Source organism: Pelodiscus sinensis, chromosome 24 (genome assembly GCF_049634645.1).
Source record: "Pelodiscus sinensis isolate JC-2024 chromosome 24, ASM4963464v1, whole genome shotgun sequence".
NCBI classification, from domain to species: Eukaryota; Metazoa; Chordata; order Testudines; family Trionychidae; genus Pelodiscus; species Pelodiscus sinensis.
In genome coordinates, this window is record NC_134734.1 from 11,067,716 (window position 1) to 11,080,951 (window position 13,236).

At 68.1% G+C, this 13,236-nt stretch overlaps 11 non-coding genes across 11 annotated transcripts; all 11 read right to left on the bottom strand.

Moving 5' to 3' along the window:
• Positions 1-262: 262 nt before the first annotated feature.
• TRNAK-UUU (transfer RNA lysine (anticodon UUU)) lies at positions 263-335 on the bottom strand. Its single transcript has one exon. It is a non-coding gene; the product is annotated as a tRNA-Lys (tRNA).
• Positions 336-1,455: 1,120 nt separating this feature from the next.
• Positions 1,456-1,528, bottom strand: TRNAK-UUU (transfer RNA lysine (anticodon UUU)). The gene has a single exon. It is a non-coding gene; the product is annotated as a tRNA-Lys (tRNA).
• A 1,120-nt stretch (positions 1,529-2,648) lies between these two features.
• TRNAK-UUU (transfer RNA lysine (anticodon UUU)) lies at positions 2,649-2,721 on the bottom strand. Its single transcript has one exon. It is a non-coding gene; the product is annotated as a tRNA-Lys (tRNA).
• A 1,110-nt stretch (positions 2,722-3,831) lies between these two features.
• On the bottom strand, positions 3,832-3,904 carry TRNAK-UUU (transfer RNA lysine (anticodon UUU)). The gene has a single exon. It is a non-coding gene; the product is annotated as a tRNA-Lys (tRNA).
• A 1,115-nt stretch (positions 3,905-5,019) lies between these two features.
• On the bottom strand, positions 5,020-5,092 carry TRNAK-UUU (transfer RNA lysine (anticodon UUU)). The gene has a single exon. It is a non-coding gene; the product is annotated as a tRNA-Lys (tRNA).
• A 1,128-nt stretch (positions 5,093-6,220) lies between these two features.
• TRNAK-UUU (transfer RNA lysine (anticodon UUU)) lies at positions 6,221-6,293 on the bottom strand. Its single transcript has one exon. It is a non-coding gene; the product is annotated as a tRNA-Lys (tRNA).
• A 1,120-nt stretch (positions 6,294-7,413) lies between these two features.
• TRNAK-UUU (transfer RNA lysine (anticodon UUU)) lies at positions 7,414-7,486 on the bottom strand. The gene has a single exon. It is a non-coding gene; the product is annotated as a tRNA-Lys (tRNA).
• A 1,128-nt stretch (positions 7,487-8,614) lies between these two features.
• On the bottom strand, positions 8,615-8,687 carry TRNAK-UUU (transfer RNA lysine (anticodon UUU)). The gene has a single exon. It is a non-coding gene; the product is annotated as a tRNA-Lys (tRNA).
• Positions 8,688-9,802: 1,115 nt separating this feature from the next.
• On the bottom strand, positions 9,803-9,875 carry TRNAK-UUU (transfer RNA lysine (anticodon UUU)). Its single transcript has one exon. It is a non-coding gene; the product is annotated as a tRNA-Lys (tRNA).
• A 1,129-nt stretch (positions 9,876-11,004) lies between these two features.
• Positions 11,005-11,077, bottom strand: TRNAK-UUU (transfer RNA lysine (anticodon UUU)). The gene has a single exon. It is a non-coding gene; the product is annotated as a tRNA-Lys (tRNA).
• A 1,128-nt stretch (positions 11,078-12,205) lies between these two features.
• TRNAK-UUU (transfer RNA lysine (anticodon UUU)) lies at positions 12,206-12,278 on the bottom strand. Its single transcript has one exon. It is a non-coding gene; the product is annotated as a tRNA-Lys (tRNA).
• Between the last annotated feature and the right edge of the window lie 958 nt (positions 12,279-13,236).

The following is a 13,236-nucleotide window of genomic DNA, read 5'->3' on the forward strand; positions in this document are numbered from 1 at the left end:
GGCCTCCCTCTGCTTTGTCTGCACCCCGGCGTCGGCTCGATAGACGGAGCCGCGCGACGGGGCCCTGGTGGAGGCCCGGAGGCCTTTTTTTCCTGCAGAAGGGGAGGCCAGCGGGGAAGTTGCCTGTGGAGCGGCAGGCAGGAAACGGCCCCGGGGGAGGAAAGGCCAGGTAGTGAAGAGGGAAAAGGAAGACTCCCTGGAGGGAGAGAGACACGGGAGAGCCCCGCAGAAGAGCCCCGGGGAGGGGCGTAGGGCCCTTTCTCGCCTGACCAGGGACTTGAACCCTGGGCCCTCAGATTAAAAGTCTGATGCTCTACCGACTGAGCTAGCCAGGCTCACGGAGAAGGGGCCCCCGTTGGGGTCTCTAGAGACACTGGGCAGGAAAAGGCGACCGGTAGGCAGGACTCCACAGCCCTCCGGCTCCCAGAAGCCCCCGGGCTCAGGCCAGGCCTTCCCCGAGTAACCCACCGTCCCCTTGTCATGCCACGCTGGGCAGCTTTGGCAGCCCGGCTCAGCTGTCCCGGCGGAAGGGCGCCGGAAGACCGAGAGGCTGCCGCGCCTTCTCGGCCTTGCCTCCCTGTTACCGCCTGCCTCTGAGGCACCCGCGGGCCTAGCCCTGACAGAGACCGCAGAGCGAGCCACCCCCGGCTGCCGCGCTTCTCGCAGACGCTCCCCGCCTCCTCCAGCCCATGGCCGTCGTCCCCGCTTCCCAGAAGCGAGGCCGGGGGAGCTCCTTTGCCCGTGCCACGCTCCCGGCTCCTGCGCTGGCGCTCGGAGCCGAGCTGGGGCGGGCGCTCCCTTTGGCTGCTCCCCCGGGAGAGAGGGCCAAAGGGGCGATTTGGACGGCACGCTTTCTGCGCTTCCGGCCCGTGTCGCTTCTGGAGGGAAATGCCCCCCCTATTCCCTTGACCCGCGTACGTTGAAAACGGAAAAGGAAGCCACCAGGACACAGCGCTAAGTCCAAGTCGAGGCCGAGGGGCCTAAAGCGGCCGTGGGAGCGCAGGGACGCTTCACGTGGGTCAGGTCCCAAGCGGCACCTGGGGAACAAAGCTGTGGCAGCGGACGCGTGTCCTCGACGGAGCCAAAGCAGGCGAGATCCGTAGGACGGAGGGAGCGCCCTTCTGGCTCCCACGAGAGGAAGCCAAGGGGGCGGGGCGGGGCGGCCGCCCGTTGGTCCCGAGGGCTCGGAGCCAGAGGTGCCCTTTTGGCCTCCCTCTGCTTTGTCTGCACCCCGGCGTCGGCTCGATAGACGGAGCCGCGCGACGGGGCCCTGGTGGAGGCCCGGAGGCCTTTTTTTCCTGCAGAAGGGGAGGCCAGCGGGGAAGTTGCCTGTGGAGCGGCAGGCAGGAAACGGCCCCGGGGGAGGAAAGGCCAGGTAGTGAAGAGGGAAAAGGAAGACTCCCTGGAGGAAGAGAGACACGGGAGAGCCCCGGGGAGGGGCGTAGGGCCCTTTCTCGCCTGACCAGGGACTTGAACCCTGGGCCCTCAGATTAAAAGTCTGATGCTCTACCGACTGAGCTAGCCAGGCTCACGGAGAAGGGGCCCCCGTTGGGGTCTCTAGAGACACTGGGCAGGAAAAGGCGACCGGTAGGCAGGACTCCACAGCCCTCCGGCTCCCAGAAGCCCGCGGGCTCAGGCCAGGCCTTCCCCGAGTAACCCACCGTCCCCTTGTCATGCCACGCTGGGCAGCTTTGGCAGCCCGGCTCAGCTGTCCCGGCGGAAGGGCGCCGGAAGACCGAGAGGCTGCCGCGCCTTCTCGGCCTTGCCTCCCTGTTACCGCCTGCCTCTGAGGCACCCGCGGGCCTAGCCCTGACAGAGACCGCAGAGCGAGCCACCCCCGGCTGCCGCGCTTCTCGCAGACGCTCCCCGCCTCCTCCAGCCCATGGCCGTCGTCCCCGCTTCCCAGAAGCGAGGCCGGGGGAGCTCCTTTGCCCGTGCCACGCTCCCGGCTCCTGCGCTGGCGCTCGGAGCCGAGCTGGGGCGGGCGCTCCCTTTGGCTGCTCCCCCGGGAGAGAGGGCCAAAGGGGCGATTTGGACGGCACGCTTTCTGCGCTTCCGGCCCGTGTCGCTTCTGGAGGGAAATGCCCCCCCTATTCCCTTGACCCGCGTACGTTGAAAACGGAAAAGGAAGCCACCAGGACACAGCGCTAAGTCCAAGTCGAGGCCGAGGGGCCTAAAGCGGCCGTGGGAGCGCAGGGACGCTTCACGTGGGTCAGGTCCCAAGCGGCACCTGGGGAACAAAGCTGTGGCAGCGGACGCGTGTCCTCGACGGAGCCAAAGCAGGCGAGATCCGTAGGACGGAGGGAGCGCCCTTCTGGCTCCCACGAGAGGAAGCCAAGGGGGCGGGGCGGGGCGGCCGCCCGTTGGTCCCGAGGGCTCGGAGCCAGAGGTGCCCTTTTGGCCTCCCTCTGCTTTGTCTGCACCCCGGCGTCGGCTCGATAGACGGAGCCGCGCGACGGGGCCCTGGTGGAGGCCCGGAGGCCTTTTTTTCCTGCAGAAGGGGAGGCCAGCGGGGAAGTTGCCTGTGGAGCGGCAGGCAGGAAACGGCCCCGGGGGAGGAAAGGCCAGGTAGTGAAGAGGGAAAAGGAAGACTCCCTGGAGGAAGAGAGACACGGGAGAGCCCCGGGGAGGGGCGTAGGGCCCTTTCTTGCCTGACCAGGGACTTGAACCCTGGGCCCTCAGATTAAAAGTCTGATGCTCTACCGACTGAGCTAGCCAGGCTCACGGAGAAGGGGCCCCCGTTGGGGTCTCTAGAGACACTGGGCAGGAAAAGGCGACCGGTAGGCAGGACTCCACAGCCCTCCGGCTCCCAGAAACCCCCGGGCTCAGGCCAGGCCTTCCCCGAGTAACCCACCGTCCCCTTGTCATGCCACGCTGGGCAGCTTTGGCAGCCCGGCTCAGCTGTCCCGGCGGAAGGGCGCCGGAAGACCGAGAGGCTGCCGCGCCTTCTCGGCCTTGCCTCCCTGTTACCGCCTGCCTCTGAGGCACCCGCGGGCCTAGCCCTGACAGAGACCGCAGAGCGAGCCACCCCCGGCTGCCGCGCTTCTCGCAGACGCTCCCCGCCTCCTCCAGCCCATGGCCGTCGTCCCCGCTTCCCAGAAGCGAGGCCGGGGGAGCTCCTTTGCCCGTGCCACGCTCCCGGCTCCTGCGCTGGCGCTCGGAGCCGAGCTGGGGCGGGCGCTCCCTTTGGCTGCTCCCCCGGGAGAGAGGGCCAAAGGGGCGATTTGGACGGCACGCTTTCTGCGCTTCCGGCCCGTGTCGCTTCTGGAGGGAAATGCCCCCCCTATTCCCTTGACCCGCGTACGTTGAAAACGGAAAAGGAAGCCACCAGGACACAGCGCTAAGTCCAAGTCGAGGCCGAGGGAGCGCAGGGACGCTTCACGTGGGTCAGGTCCCAAGCGGCACCTGGGGAACAAAGCTGTGGCAGCGGACGCGTGTCCTCGACGGAGCCAAAGCAGGCGAGATCCGTAGGACGGAGGGAGCGCCCTTCTGGCTCCCACGAGAGGAAGCCAAGGGGGCGGGGCGGCCGCCCGTTGGTCCCGAGGGCTCGGAGCCAGAGGTGCCCCTTTGGCCTCCCTCTGCTTTGTCTGCACCCCGGCGTCGGCTCGATAGACGGAGCCGCGCGACGGGGCCCTGGTGGAGGCCCGGAGGCCTTTTTTTCCTGCAGAAGGGGAGGCCAGCGGGGAAGTTGCCTGTGGAGCGGCAGGCAGGAAACGGCCCCGGGGGAGGAAAGGCCAGGTAGTGAAGAGGGAAAAGGAAGACTCCCTGGAGGAAGAGAGACACGGGAGAGCCCCGCAGAAGAGCCCCAGGGAGGGGCGTAGGGCCCTTTCTCGCCTGACCAGGGACTTGAACCCTGGGCCCTCAGATTAAAAGTCTGATGCTCTACCAACTGAGCTAGCCAGGCTCACGGAGAAGGGGCCCCCGTTGGGGTCTCTAGAGACACTGGGCAGGAAAAGGCGACCGGTAGGCAGGACTCCACAGCCCTCCGGCTCCCAGAAGCCCGCGGGCTCAGGCCAGGCCTTCCCCGAGTAACCCACCGTCCCCTTGTCATGCCACGCTGGGCAGCTTTGGCAGCCCGGCTCAGCTGTCCCGGCGGAAGGGCGCCGGAAGACCGAGAGGCTGCCGCGCCTTCTCGGCCTTGCCTCCCTGTTACCGCCTGCCTCTGAGGCACCCGCGGGCCTAGCCCTGACAGAGACCGCAGAGCGAGCCACCCCCGGCTGCCGCGCTTCTCGCAGACGCTCCCCGCCTCCTCCAGCCCATGGCCGTCGTCCCCGCTTCCCAGAAGCGAGGCCGGGGGAGCTCCTTTGCCCGTGCCACGCTCCCGGCTCCTGCGCTGGCGCTCGGAGCCGAGCTGGGGCGGGCGCTCCCTTTGGCTGCTCCCCCGGGAGAGAGGGCCAAAGGGGCGATTTGGACGGCACGCTTTCTGCGCTTCCGGCCCGTGTCGCTTCTGGAGGGAAATGCCCCCCCTATTCCCTTGACCCGCGTACGTTGAAAACGGAAAAGGAAGCCACCAGGACACAGCGCTAAGTCCAAGTCGAGGCCGAGGGGCCTAAAGCGGCCGTGGGAGCGCAGGGACGCTTCACGTGGGTCAGGTCCCAAGCGGCACCTGGGGAACAAAGCTGTGGCAGCGGACGCGTGTCCTCGACGGAGCCAAAGCAGGCGAGATCCGTAGGACGGAGGGAGCGCCCTTCTGGCTCCCACGAGAGGAAGCCAAGGGGGCGGGGCGGCCGCCCGTTGGTCCCGAGGGCTCGGAGCCAGAGGTGCCCTTTTGGCCTCCCTCTGCTTTGTCTGCACCCCGGCGTCGGCTCGATAGACGGAGCCGCGCGACGGGGCCCTGGTGGAGGCCCGGAGGCCTTTTTTTCCTGCAGAAGGGGAGGCCAGCGGGGAAGTTGCCTGTGGAGCGGCAGGCAGGAAACGGCCCCGGGGGAGGAAAGGCCAGGTAGTGAAGAGGGAAAAGGAAGACTCCCTGGAGGAAGAGAGACACGGGAGAGCCCCAGGGAGGGGCGTAGGGCCCTTTCTCGCCTGACCAGGGACTTGAACCCTGGGCCCTCAGATTAAAAGTCTGATGCTCTACCGACTGAGCTAGCCAGGCTCACGGAGAAGGGGCCCCCGTTGGGGTCTCTAGAGACACTGGGCAGGAAAAGGCGACCGGTAGGCAGGACTCCACAGCCCTCCGGCTCCCAGAAGCCCGCGGGCTCAGGCCAGGCCTTCCCCGAGTAACCCACCGTCCCCTTGTCATGCCACGCTGGGCAGCTTTGGCAGCCCGGCTCAGCTGTCCCGGCGGAAGGGCGCCGGAAGACCGAGAGGCTGCCGCGCCTTCTCGGCCTTGCCTCCCTGTTACCGCCTGCCTCTGAGGCACCCGCGGGCCTAGCCCTGACAGAGACCGCAGAGCGAGCCACCCCCGGCTGCCGCGCTTCTCGCAGACGCTCCCCGCCTCCTCCAGCCCATGGCCGTCGTCCCCGCTTCCCAGAAGCGAGGCCGGGGGAGCTCCTTTGCCCGTGCCACGCTCCCGGCTCCTGCGCTGGCGCTCGGAGCCGAGCTGGGGCGGGCGCTCCCTTTGGCTGCTCCCCCGGGAGAGAGGGCCAAAGGGGCGATTTGGACGGCACGCTTTCTGCGCTTCCGGCCCGTGTCGCTTCTGGAGGGAAATGCCCCCCCTATTCCCTTGACCCGCGTACGTTGAAAACGGAAAAGGAAGCCACCAGGACACAGCGCTAAGTCCAAGTCGAGGCCGAGGGGCCTAAAGCGGCCGTGGGAGCGCAGGGACGCTTCACGTGGGTCAGGTCCCAAGCGGCACCTGGGGAACAAAGCTGTGGCAGCGGACGCGTGTCCTCGACGGAGCCAAAGCAGGCGAGATCCGTAGGACGGAGGGAGCGCCCTTCTGGCTCCCACGAGAGGAAGCCAAGGGGGCGGGGCGGCCGCCCGTTGGTCCCGAGGGCTCGGAGCCAGAGGTGCCCTTTTGGCCTCCCTCTGCTTTGTCTGCACCCCGGCGTCGGCTCGATAGACGGAGCCGCGCGACGGGGCCCTGGTGGAGGCCCGGAGGCCTTTTTTTCCTGCAGAAGGGGAGGCCAGCGGGGAAGTTGCCTGTGGAGCGGCAGGCAGGAAACGGCCCCGGGGGAGGAAAGGCCAGGTAGTGAAGAGGGAAAAGGAAGACTCCCTGGAGGGAGAGAGACACGGGAGAGCCCCGCAGAAGAGCCCCGGGGAGGGGCGTAGGGCCCTTTCTCGCCTGACCAGGGACTTGAACCCTGGGCCCTCAGATTAAAAGTCTGATGCTCTACCGACTGAGCTAGCCAGGCTCACGGAGAAGGGGCCCCCGTTGGGGTCTCTAGAGACACTGGGCAGGAAAAGGCGACCGGTAGGCAGGACTCCACAGCCCTCCGGCTCCCAGAAGCCCCCGGGCTCAGGCCAGGCCTTCCCCGAGTAACCCACCGTCCCCTTGTCATGCCACGCTGGGCAGCTTTGGCAGCCCGGCTCAGCTGTCCCGGCGGAAGGGCGCCGGAAGACCGAGAGGCTGCCGCGCCTTCTCGGCCTTGCCTCCCTGTTACCGCCTGCCTCTGAGGCACCCGCGGGCCTAGCCCTGACAGAGACCGCAGAGCGAGCCACCCCCGGCTGCCGCGCTTCTCGCAGACGCTCCCCGCCTCCTCCAGCCCATGGCCGTCGTCCCCGCTTCCCAGAAGCGAGGCCGGGGGAGCTCCTTTGCCCGTGCCACGCTCCCGGCTCCTGCGCTGGCGCTCGGAGCCGAGCTGGGGCGGGCGCTCCCTTTGGCTGCTCCCCCGGGAGAGAGGGCCAAAGGGGCGATTTGGACGGCACGCTTTCTGCGCTTCCGGCCCGTGTCGCTTCTGGAGGGAAATGCCCCCCCTATTCCCTTGACCCGCGTACGTTGAAAACGGAAAAGGAAGCCACCAGGACACAGCGCTAAGTCCAAGTCGAGGCCGAGGGGCCTAAAGCGGCCGTGGGAGCGCAGGGACGCTTCACGTGGGTCAGGTCCCAAGCGGCACCTGGGGAACAAAGCTGTGGCAGCGGACGCGTGTCCTCGACGGAGCCAAAGCAGGCGAGATCCGTAGGACGGAGGGAGCGCCCTTCTGGCTCCCACGAGAGGAAGCCAAGGGGGCGGGGCGGGGCGGCCGCCCGTTGGTCCCGAGGGCTCGGAGCCAGAGGTGCCCTTTTGGCCTCCCTCTGCTTTGTCTGCACCCCGGCGTCGGCTCGATAGACGGAGCCGCGCGACGGGGCCCTGGTGGAGGCCCGGAGGCCTTTTTTTCCTGCAGAAGGGGAGGCCAGCGGGGAAGTTGCCTGTGGAGCGGCAGGCAGGAAACGGCCCCGGGGGAGGAAAGGCCAGGTAGTGAAGAGGGAAAAGGAAGACTCCCTGGAGGAAGAGAGACACGGGAGAGCCCCGGGGAGGGGCGTAGGGCCCTTTCTCGCCTGACCAGGGACTTGAACCCTGGGCCCTCAGATTAAAAGTCTGATGCTCTACCGACTGAGCTAGCCAGGCTCACGGAGAAGGGGCCCCCGTTGGGGTCTCTAGAGACACTGGGCAGGAAAAGGCGACCGGTAGGCAGGACTCCACAGCCCTCCGGCTCCCAGAAGCCCGCGGGCTCAGGCCAGGCCTTCCCCGAGTAACCCACCGTCCCCTTGTCATGCCACGCTGGGCAGCTTTGGCAGCCCGGCTCAGCTGTCCCGGCGGAAGGGCGCCGGAAGACCGAGAGGCTGCCGCGCCTTCTCGGCCTTGCCTCCCTGTTACCGCCTGCCTCTGAGGCACCCGCGGGCCTAGCCCTGACAGAGACCGCAGAGCGAGCCACCCCCGGCTGCCGCGCTTCTCGCAGACGCTCCCCGCCTCCTCCAGCCCATGGCCGTCGTCCCCGCTTCCCAGAAGCGAGGCCGGGGGAGCTCCTTTGCCCGTGCCACGCTCCCGGCTCCTGCGCTGGCGCTCGGAGCCGAGCTGGGGCGGGCGCTCCCTTTGGCTGCTCCCCCGGGAGAGAGGGCCAAAGGGGCGATTTGGACGGCACGCTTTCTGCGCTTCCGGCCCGTGTCGCTTCTGGAGGGAAATGCCCCCCCTATTCCCTTGACCCGCGTACGTTGAAAACGGAAAAGGAAGCCACCAGGACACAGCGCTAAGTCCAAGTCGAGGCCGAGGGGCCTAAAGCGGCCGTGGGAGCGCAGGGACGCTTCACGTGGGTCAGGTCCCAAGCGGCACCTGGGGAACAAAGCTGTGGCAGCGGACGCGTGTCCTCGACGGAGCCAAAGCAGGCGAGATCCGTAGGACGGAGGGAGCGCCCTTCTGGCTCCCACGAGAGGAAGCCAAGGGGGCGGGGCGGCCGCCCGTTGGTCCCGAGGGCTCGGAGCCAGAGGTGCCCTTTTGGCCTCCCTCTGCTTTGTCTGCACCCCGGCGTCGGCTCGATAGACGGAGCCGCGCGACGGGGCCCTGGTGGAGGCCCGGAGGCCTTTTTTTCCTGCAGAAGGGGAGGCCAGCGGGGAAGTTGCCTGTGGAGCGGCAGGCAGGAAACGGCCCCGGGGGAGGAAAGGCCAGGTAGTGAAGAGGGAAAAGGAAGACTCCCTGGAGGAAGAGAGACACGGGAGAGCCCCGCAGAAGAGCCCCGGGGAGGGGCGTAGGGCCCTTTCTCGCCTGACCAGGGACTTGAACCCTGGGCCCTCAGATTAAAAGTCTGATGCTCTACCGACTGAGCTAGCCAGGCTCACGGAGAAGGGGCCCCCGTTGGGGTCTCTAGAGACACTGGGCAGGAAAAGGCGACCGGTAGGCAGGACTCCACAGCCCTCCGGCTCCCAGAAGCCCCCGGGCTCAGGCCAGGCCTTCCCCGAGTAACCCACCGTCCCCTTGTCATGCCACGCTGGGCAGCTTTGGCAGCCCGGCTCAGCTGTCCCGGCGGAAGGGCGCCGGAAGACCGAGAGGCTGCCGCGCCTTCTCGGCCTTGCCTCCCTGTTACCGCCTGCCTCTGAGGCACCCGCGGGCCTAGCCCTGACAGAGACCGCAGAGCGAGCCACCCCCGGCTGCCGCGCTTCTCGCAGACGCTCCCCGCCTCCTCCAGCCCATGGCCGTCGTCCCCGCTTCCCAGAAGCGAGGCCGGGGGAGCTCCTTTGCCCGTGCCACGCTCCCGGCTCCTGCGCTGGCGCTCGGAGCCGAGCTGGGGCGGGCGCTCCCTTTGGCTGCTCCCCCGGGAGAGAGGGCCAAAGGGGCGATTTGGACGGCACGCTTTCTGCGCTTCCGGCCCGTGTCGCTTCTGGAGGGAAATGCCCCCCCTATTCCCTTGACCCGCGTACGTTGAAAACGGAAAAGGAAGCCACCAGGACACAGCGCTAAGTCCAAGTCGAGGCCGAGGGGCCTAAAGCGGCCGTGGGAGCGCAGGGACGCTTCACGTGGGTCAGGTCCCAAGCGGCACCTGGGGAACAAAGCTGTGGCAGCGGACGCGTGTCCTCGACGGAGCCAAAGCAGGCGAGATCCGTAGGACGGAGGGAGCGCCCTTCTGGCTCCCACGAGAGGAAGCCAAGGGGGCGGGGCGGCCGCCCGTTGGTCCCGAGGGCTCGGAGCCAGAGGTGCCCTTTTGGCCTCCCTCTGCTTTGTCTGCACCCCGGCGTCGGCTCGATAGACGGAGCCGCGCGACGGGGCCCTGGTGGAGGCCCGGAGGCCTTTTTTTCCTGCAGAAGGGGAGGCCAGCGGGGAAGTTGCCTGTGGAGCGGCAGGCAGGAAACGGCCCCGGGGGAGGAAAGGCCAGGTAGTGAAGAGGGAAAAGGAAGACTCCCTGGAGGAAGAGAGACACGGGAGAGCCCCAGGGAGGGGCATAGGGCCCTTTCTCGCCTGACCAGGGACTTGAACCCTGGGCCCTCAGATTAAAAGTCTGATGCTCTACCGACTGAGCTAGCCAGGCTCAGGGAGAAGGGGCCCCCGTTGGGGTCTCTAGAGACACTGGGCAGGAAAAGGCGACCGGTAGGCAGGACTCCACAGCCCTCCGGCTCCCAGAAGCCCGCGGGCTCAGGCCAGGCCTTCCCCGAGTAACCCACCGTCCCCTTGTCATGCCACGCTGGGCAGCTTTGGCAGCCCGGCTCAGCTGTCCCGGCGGAAGGGCGCCGGAAGACCGAGAGGCTGCCGCGCCTTCTCGGCCTTGCCTCCCTGTTACCGCCTGCCTCTGAGGCACCCGCGGGCCTAGCCCTGACAGAGACCGCAGAGCGAGCCACCCCCGGCTGCCGCGCTTCTCGCAGACGCTCCCCGCCTCCTCCAGCCCATGGCCGTCGTCCCCGCTTCCCAGAAGCGAGGCCGGGGGAGCTCCTTTGCCCGTGCCACGCTCCCGGCTCCTGCGCTGGCGCTCGGAGCCGAGCTGGGGCGGGCGCTCCCTTTGGCTGCTCCCCCGGGAGAGAGGGCCAAAGGGGCGATTTGGACGGCACGCTTTCTGCGCTTCCGGCCCGTGTCGCTTCTGGAGGGAAATGCCCCCCCCTATTCCCTTGACCCGCGTACGTTGAAAACGGAAAAGGAAGCCACCAGGACACAGCGCTAAGTCCAAGTCGAGGCCGAGGGGCCTAAAGCGGCCGTGGGAGCGCAGGGACGCTTCACGTGGGTCAGGTCCCAAGCGGCACCTGGGGAACAAAGCTGTGGCAGCGGACGCGTGTCCTCGACGGAGCCAAAGCAGGCGAGATCCGTAGGACGGAGGGAGCGCCCTTCTGGCTCCCACGAGAGGAAGCCAAGGGGGCGGGGCGGCCGCCCGTTGGTCCCGAGGGCTCGGAGCCAGAGGTGCCCCTTTGGCCTCCCTCTGCTTTGTCTGCACCCCGGCGTCGGCTCGATAGACGGAGCCGCGCGACGGGGCCCTGGTGGAGGCCCGGAGGCCTTTTTTTCCTGCAGAAGGGGAGGCCAGCGGGGAAGTTGCCTGTGGAGCGGCAGGCAGGAAACGGCCCCGGGGGAGGAAAGGCCAGGTAGTGAAGAGGGAAAAGGAAGACTCCCTGGAGGAAGAGAGACACGGGAGAGCCCCGCAGAAGAGCCCCGGGGAGGGGCGTAGGGCCCTTTCTCGCCTGACCAGGGACTTGAACCCTGGGCCCTCAGATTAAAAGTCTGATGCTCTACCGACTGAGCTAGCCAGGCGCACGGAGAAGGGGCCCCCGTTGGGGTCTCTAGAGACACTGGGCAGGAAAAGGCGACCGGTAGGCAGGACTCCACAGCCCTCCGGCTCCCAGAAGCCCGCGGGCTCAGGCCAGGCCTTCCCCGAGTAACCCACCGTCCCCTTGTCATGCCACGCTGGGCAGCTTTGGCAGCCCGGCTCAGCTGTCCCGGCGGAAGGGCGCCGGAAGACCGAGAGGCTGCCGCGCCTTCTCGGCCTTGCCTCCCTGTTACCGCCTGCCTCTGAGGCACCCGCGGGCCTAGCCCTGACAGAGACCGCAGAGCGAGCCACCCCCGGCTGCCGCGCTTCTCGCAGACGCTCCCCGCCTCCTCCAGCCCATGGCCGTCGTCCCCGCTTCCCAGAAGCGAGGCCGGGGGAGCTCCTTTGCCCGTGCCACGCTCCCGGCTCCTGCGCTGGCGCTCGGAGCCGAGCTGGGGCGGGCGCTCCCTTTGGCTGCTCCCCCGGGAGAGAGGGCCAAAGGGGCGATTTGGACGGCACGCTTTCTGCGCTTCCGGCCCGTGTCGCTTCTGGAGGGAAATGCCCCCCCTATTCCCTTGACCCGCGTACGTTGAAAACGGAAAAGGAAGCCACCAGGACACAGCGCTAAGTCCAAGTCGAGGCCGAGGGGCCTAAAGCGGCCGTGGGAGCGCAGGGACGCTTCACGTGGGTCAGGTCCCAAGCGGCACCTGGGGAACAAAGCTGTGGCAGCGGACGCGTGTCCTCGACGGAGCCAAAGCAGGCGAGATCCGTAGGACGGAGGGAGCGCCCTTCTGGCTCCCACGAGAGGAAGCCAAGGGGGCGGGGCGGCCGCCCGTTGGTCCCGAGGGCTCGGAGCCAGAGGTGCCCTTTTGGCCTCCCTCTGCTTTGTCTGCACCCCGGCGTCGGCTCGATAGACGGAGCCGCGCGACGGGGCCCTGGTGGAGGCCCGGAGGCCTTTTTTTCCTGCAGAAGGGGAGGCCAGCGGGGAAGTTGCCTGTGGAGCGGCAGGCAGGAAACGGCCCCGGGGGAGGAAAGGCCAGGTAGTGAAGAGGGAAAAGGAAGACTCCCTGGAGGGAGAGAGACACGGGAGAGCCCCGCAGAAGAGCCCCGGGGAGGGGCGTAGGGCCCTTTCTCGCCTGACCAGGGACTTGAACCCTGGGCCCTCAGATTAAAAGTCTGATGCTCTACCGACTGAGCTAGCCAGGCTCACGGAGAAGGGGCCCCCGTTGGGGTCTCTAGAGACACTGGGCAGGAAAAGGCGACCGGTAGGCAGGACTCCACAGCCCTCCGGCTCCCAGAAGCCCCCGGGCTCAGGCCAGGCCTTCCCCGAGTAACCCACCGTCCCCTTGTCATGCCACGCTGGGCAGCTTTGGCAGCCCGGCTCAGCTGTCCCGGCGGAAGGGCGCCGGAAGACCGAGAGGCTGCCGCGCCTTCTCGGCCTTGCCTCCCTGTTACCGCCTGCCTCTGAGGCACCCGCGGGCCTAGCCCTGACAGAGACCGCAGAGCGAGCCACCCCCGGCTGCCGCGCTTCTCGCAGACGCTCCCCGCCTCCTCCAGCCCATGGCCGTCGTCCCCGCTTCCCAGAAGCGAGGCCGGGGGAGCTCCTTTGCCCGTGCCACGCTCCCGGCTCCTGCGCTGGCGCTCGGAGCCGAGCTGGGGCGGGCGCTCCCTTTGGCTGCTCCCCCGGGAGAGAGGGCCAAAGGGGCGATTTGGACGGCACGCTTTCTGCGCTTCCGGCCCGTGTCGCTTCTGGAGGGAAATGCCCCCCCTATTCCCTTGACCCGCGTACGTTGAAAACGGAAAAGGAAGCCACCAGGACACAGCGCTAAGTCCAAGTCGAGGCCGAGGGGCCTAAAGCGGCCGTGGGAGCGCAGGGACGCTTCACGTGGGTCAGGTCCCAAGCGGCACCTGGGGAACAAAGCTGTGGCAGCGGACGCGTGTCCTCGACGGAGCCAAAGCAGGCGAGATCCGTAGGACGGAGGGAGCGCCCTTCTGGCTCCCACGAGAGGAAGCCAAGGGGGCGGGGCGGCCGCCCGTTGGTCCCGAGGGCTCGGAGCCAGAGGTGCCCTTTTGGCCTCCCTCTGCTTTGTCTGCACCCCGGCGTCGGCTCGATAGACGGAGCCGCGCGACGGGGCCCTGGTGGAGGCCCGGAGGCCTTTTTTTC